The sequence below is a fragment of the Pinus tabuliformis genome, chromosome 8, assembly GCF_031772625.1.
Source record: "Pinus tabuliformis cultivar Carrire ecotype Pingquan chromosome 8, CPIR1, whole genome shotgun sequence".
NCBI lineage: Eukaryota > Viridiplantae > Streptophyta > Pinopsida > Pinales > Pinaceae > Pinus > Pinus tabuliformis.
In genome coordinates, this window is record NC_142294.1 from 704,790,112 (window position 1) to 704,796,111 (window position 6,000).

A 6,000-nucleotide genomic window follows, 5' to 3' on the forward strand; every position below is an offset into this window, starting at 1 on the left:
TTGCAGGTGCTGGCAAACATTGCCAGACTGTGGGCTTGCAAGTTGTGTTTTCTAGTGATTTTAGCAACCTGGGTTTCTAGAAAAGTATTAAGAATCCCTATGACTATTCCTCTGTAGTATCCTAATCTAGGATCCTTAGTTAGGTATTTCCCTTTGATCTGTTGAATGATTAATTCAGAATCTCCTATGACAGATACTCTAATTTCTCCTAATCTTTGAACAAGTTTGAGACCCAACAAGAGAGCTTCATACTCTACCGTATTATTGGTGCACTTAAAATTTAATCTGTAGGCATGACCTTTAGCATGGTCATTTTCTAGATTGTAAACCCAAATTCCAGCTCCTGCTCCTAGTTTATTGACAGAGCCATCAAATTCTAAATGCCAAAGAATTTCATGCTCATAGTTGGCATTAGGAGTGACAGGAATTTGTTTAACTGTGAGATCTGGTTTTTCATTTTCCTCTGGTTTTCCTTGGTTATCTGATATTTCATTGTTTTTAGAGATTTCATGAATCTGAACACTATATTTTTCTTTTTTTAATTTCTTTTGGTTATGCTGCTAAAACTTCAAAGTCATTGGAAGGATTGGTTTCAGCATTATAAAGAATGAATGAGTCCATATTAGAATGTATTGAGTAGATGGGGAAATTTTGTGGTTTTTCCTGACTACTTACTACATATTTCATCAAAGTTTCTCTGTATAGCTTCTTAGGTTGGCTGAAAACTGAGATAGTAGCATAGGACATGTCTAATTGAAGGGATCCCTGAAGCTTTGCACCCCAGGATCTAGACAATAACATGCCATATTTTGGTGGAATATCTGCTACCACTATATCCATTAAGATTTTTTTTGCAGGGTACTGAACCAATGAAACACACAAGTCTTTTATCAATCCTAAACATCTCACCTTATTAGAATCAAAAGAAAAGAGGTCTTTGTATGGCCTGGTGGTATCTAAGTCTAGTTTTTCCATTACAGACTTAGGCATTAGGTTGTGAGATGCCCCAAAATCAAACATGGCATTGTGAAGAATTTTGTCATGTATATTTAAGCTTACATAGAAAGGAGGAATTCCTCCTTCTAAGGGTTTTCCATTTACTTCAGGGCCAAAGATCAATTCTAGTTGGTCATCAAAAACATTAACTGAGTCTTCATTTCTAGTGATTTTAAGTGATCTGTTGATTTGACTTCGATAGACATCATGTTTAGCTAATTCGGATAATGGAACAACAATCTTTAGCTTGCCTACTTCAGTCTCCAGATTGAAAGGTTTTTCTATCTGAGCTTTTGTGTTTCAAACAGTGGGATTCTCTTTGTTTTCTGTATTTTCTGTATTTTTCTCCTTCTCAGGAGTGGGGTTATGAGTTGAAGTCTCTCCTAAATCAACTTCTGGAGGTTCTTCCACATTTCCTTTGGGAGGAGGAGGAGTGGAGGGCTGTCTGTTTTTAGGTTGATTGTCGGAGACATCTTCAATTATTGGATTAGAAGGATTAGGGTCTGATCTAGAAAGAATATGTACAGGTGTAGTGATTGTCTTACCTTTGATGGGCTATTTTGTAGCTTTCTGTTTGTTGGCTTCAGGAACATCAATTCTTCTACTCCTCAGGTTATATTGCTTATGCACTTCATAGATGGCTGTGTCATATCCCTCCCTGAAGTCAAATGATTCACCTGACTGAGTTTGAAATTGTTTGAGAATATGAGCCTCTTGATCCTCCTGGGTCAAGAAGACTTGTTGTTCATTATTGAGTCCCATTAAATTTATTTGAGTGTCTTCTACTGGTTCATCAAAGTTTGAGGCTTCAGCATAATTTTCCTGGAATGGGGGCCTAATGTTTTGGTTAGGACCAGTCTTCCCAGGGTTTTGATTTTGATTTTTTCTGAAATTGGGATTTCTCCCTGTATTGGTTGGTTGACCATCCCAAGGGGCTTTCCTTTCAATTGTTTCTACCCTATCCCCTAGCCTATCCATCCCTTTAATTATAGCATCTAATTTCTGTTCAAAGGATGAGGATTCTTCTTTCAATGGTATTCTCCTTTCACTTCTAACCTTGGCTCTTTTAGATATCAGGTTGGCTTCAACACTGACAGCTATGCTTTGCATATCTTCCAAAGTGCGAGGAGCTCTTTCTCTAAGCTGGTAGGCCATGTCAGAATCAAATCCATCAGGGAATTTGATTAAAGCTAAATCAGGAGGAGGTCTGAGGTTTTGAGGAATGGCATTATAGACATTGTTGAACCTAGTGCAGTAATCCTGCACAGTTTCTTGTGTTCCTCTCTTTAGGTTTTCATACTTTGATAAGATTTGAAGAGGATCTTTCTTTTTCTCCCATTTGTTTAAGAATTTTCTATAGAGAGTTTCTAGGCTGTCTATACTATTTGCAGCTAGGGCTCTAAACTAGGTTCTGACTTCCCCAGTTAGACTCTGAACAAATATTCTCATTCGTACATCATCAACATCTATTTCATATATTTCAAAGTAATCAGACATCCTTTTGGTATGTTGTTGGGCTGTGTAGGTACCGCTACCATTAAATGGAGTGATTTTACTTTAGTAGTCTTGGGGCATGGCATCTAAATTGGCTGGTCATACTAAGAGAGTGTATCTGTTTGCCATTGCAGTAGGTAGTGATGAAACAACAGCTGGGGTTGGGATAACAATAGGTGTTTGAGTGGTAGATGGAGGGGTAGAAGAGGTGGTTTGAGGTTGAGATGTATGAGGAAATGGTGATGAACTTGCAGAGGAAGTAGTGATTATAGAGAGATTGGGTGTTCCTTTAGAGGTAAGATCAGATTGTATTAGTTCTGCAAATGTCTATAAACTGACGAATTGATAACTTCAAGCTGTAATTCTTCAATGAACAATGGGTCTGGGATTAGGTCAATTAATTTAGAGTTAGAAGATGTCCTAAACAAAGAGGTTTCAAAATGTTCATCAAAGGGTTCGTATTCAAGATAAATCCACCTAACAGGACAGGATGCTGATCTGTAGGTGGGCCTAGAACTGGAAAAACTTTCTTGACTTTCCTGTCTCCTAAGAATTCTGGGGATCAGATTAGGATTTTCAAACACTTTTGGTGGATTGGGATCAGGATTAGCTCTGGTGTAACGAGTCCTTTTTGAAGCCAGATTTTTAGGTTGTGTTTTTGGTTTTTTCTTAATTGGTATTAACAAACAACTTCTATGGTTTTCTTTAAGAGGCTTTAGATATGGGATTTAAACTTTATTAAAGATTTATTTGACATGAGGAACTAGTCGAATGTTTGGAAACCAGATGTTCAGTTCATAAACTAGACCGGAGATTGACTGAAGCAACATTCATCTAATATGCACTTGCAAAGCAAGAGCAGTTCAAAGGCTACCTGGCTAACTTCAGGCTCCGTCTGTAGTTTATAAAGCAAACAATAATAACAAACAAACAAACTTTTCGTTCCCTAGTGGAGTCGCCACTATGTTATCACTCAGATTTTCCCTGAAGTTGTAAGAAGAGGGAAAGGGGTCTGAGATAACCACAAACCAACTTTTAGGTACAGAATCTAGCCAATCTGTGCCTAGAGAGGGCTCTCTCTTTAAGATTTAGTTTTGTTTGTAAGATGTTAGGCTAGTTATGAAAGCTTGGGGGTTTACATTGTGTTTGGTGGTGGAATTCAGGAGCAAAGGGGTAGGAATGAATAGTTTAGGCCATTGGGCTAATGGAGTCAAAGAGAATGGCTCAATTGGATTTGGTTTTTCAATAAAGGATGGCTTCACAGGGCAAGATAGCTAAACATGGAGAAAATAGAGACTTGAAAAGATGGAATGGACTTAAAAGGGATGAAGGGAAATTAATAATCCTTCAACATGTTTTAAGAGGAGGGAACTTGGATTATCACCAATAAAGAGCAATTAATAATTCTTTACTAAATGATCGAAATGAGTAAAATAGGAAATAGGAGAAATTAAGAATTCACTGCTTATGCTAGTTTAGAGGAAAACATTTAGAATAAAAATGATTGAAGACAGATTGCACTTAAGCACTTTCTGAATTATTCTTTTTCGTTTTAATATTCAGATATGAAACACACTTGATATAATAAACAAGAAAACAATAACACATGAGATATAGATACTTATTTGTCTGATGCTTTACACATGAATCCTGTGAAAAGTCCTTTGCATTAATTCTTCATCTAGTCAGCCATGCAAGATTTGTCCAACATCACTTTATTCTAAAGTAATCAGTTTTACAGCAATGTCTAAGAATCCACCCTCAATACTTCAAATGACGGAGTATTTATACAAAAACTTACAATAAAAATATATCATAACAAAGTGAGATATATTCTAGGATAACTAACTATATGTTACATGAAAGTAGACACAGATGGTCTCGTAGATAGAAGATAGAGGCAAACTGATGGCTTTCTGTCCCTATTCTTGTGAATGTGCTGGAGTCAGGCCCTATGATTGGGCATCTTTTTGTCTTTCTTGTAATTCTATGATGGCTACCTTGATTTCATCTTCTTACTGATACTCTTTGACCTGCTCTGATACTCTTTACCTATTTGATCCTTATTTATCTTCTCTCACCATCATTGACTATGGTAAAAAATGGAAATTTACCTTTTTACCAAGGGTAAACAAATTTTTTTTGTCATATCCGTCCACCATTTTTCCTGTGTTATTCTAGTCCTTTGAAGTTTTCTAAGGATCTCATCAACTTCGGTGTATTTGAAAAAATTAGGCTGAACTTGGAACAAATGTTTTATTTCATGCTCCACATAGAATAGGTTCTCTAGACTGTAAAAAAGAACTCTGCTTGTAGGTATTGCTTTTGTGCAACTGCACTAGCAGATGAACTGGCCTGGTTGTCTACATATTTAGCCAGCTTGTCAACATAGTCTATCTGTGTCATCAATTTGTCATTGATAACTAAAGGACTGGGAAGTCCTTTACTCTGTAATATGCCAAATTTATGCATAAAATCATCAATTTCCTCTTGCATGTTTAGGCATCTCCTTTCCAAATTCTGCATTAAAGACCTTTTAGTTAAAACCTTCTTGATTTCCAAAATAGTCCATGTTCTGTCTCCAATTCCCAGTTCTTCGAGCTGGTACTTGTTCTTGGTATTCAAAAAATTGATTAGTCTGGTAGCTTCCTTAGGCATCCTTCCTAATTCTTCCTTAGTTCTCTGGACTTCTTCAAGAGCTAGCTTTACCAAATCAATCTGCTCAAAAATTATTTGTATGCATGGCCAAACATCATTTATTGACTGAGTGATGTTGGTCCAAAGAATCTTCCTAATATCTGCTAATGGTTTATCAAGTGTGAGGTCTTTTCCTAATGATTTCACCTTTTGTTCTAACCCTTTGTTCTCCCTCACGTTTTCTGCAAAATTTATCTTTGAAAGATCATATTTTTGTTCTAAGGTAACAAATTGTTCTTTTACCTTTTGTAACTCTAAAACTTGGAGCTTCAACTCCTCCATTGACTTGATCAATTCTTCTGTGCTTAGACCTGAAAAAATGCCACCTAAGTTCTGGCACCCATCACACATCTTTCACTTCTAGCCTGCCCGTTGAATCAAGATATAATATCACTATTCCAACCCCTTTTATTGCATGTTTGGAATAAATTACTCCACTCTTTATGTAGTTTTTAGTCTTTCTTAGTCAATTTTTTAAACAACTCACATGCCCCTATGATATGCCATGTGGCTTCACTATCTAGTAGCCATGCTATACCAACTAATAATGTTCTTGAGGTAAGATGGGAAATAAGTGAGAACTCAATTTCAAACTTCCTAGAAAACTCCTCCTTAGTTTATACCAATGCCACTATTGTTGACCGTGTGGCCTTTTCCCCTTTCTTCATCTCTGTGCACTATTAAGCATAGTTTATTATCTTATGATAGGAAAAACACTTGACCTTAAACAAGTTCTTCTTCTTGGGTTGTGAGGTTAACTCCTTACCTCTATTACTTGAACCTTTTCTCCTTGTTTCCCAAATGATAGGAGAA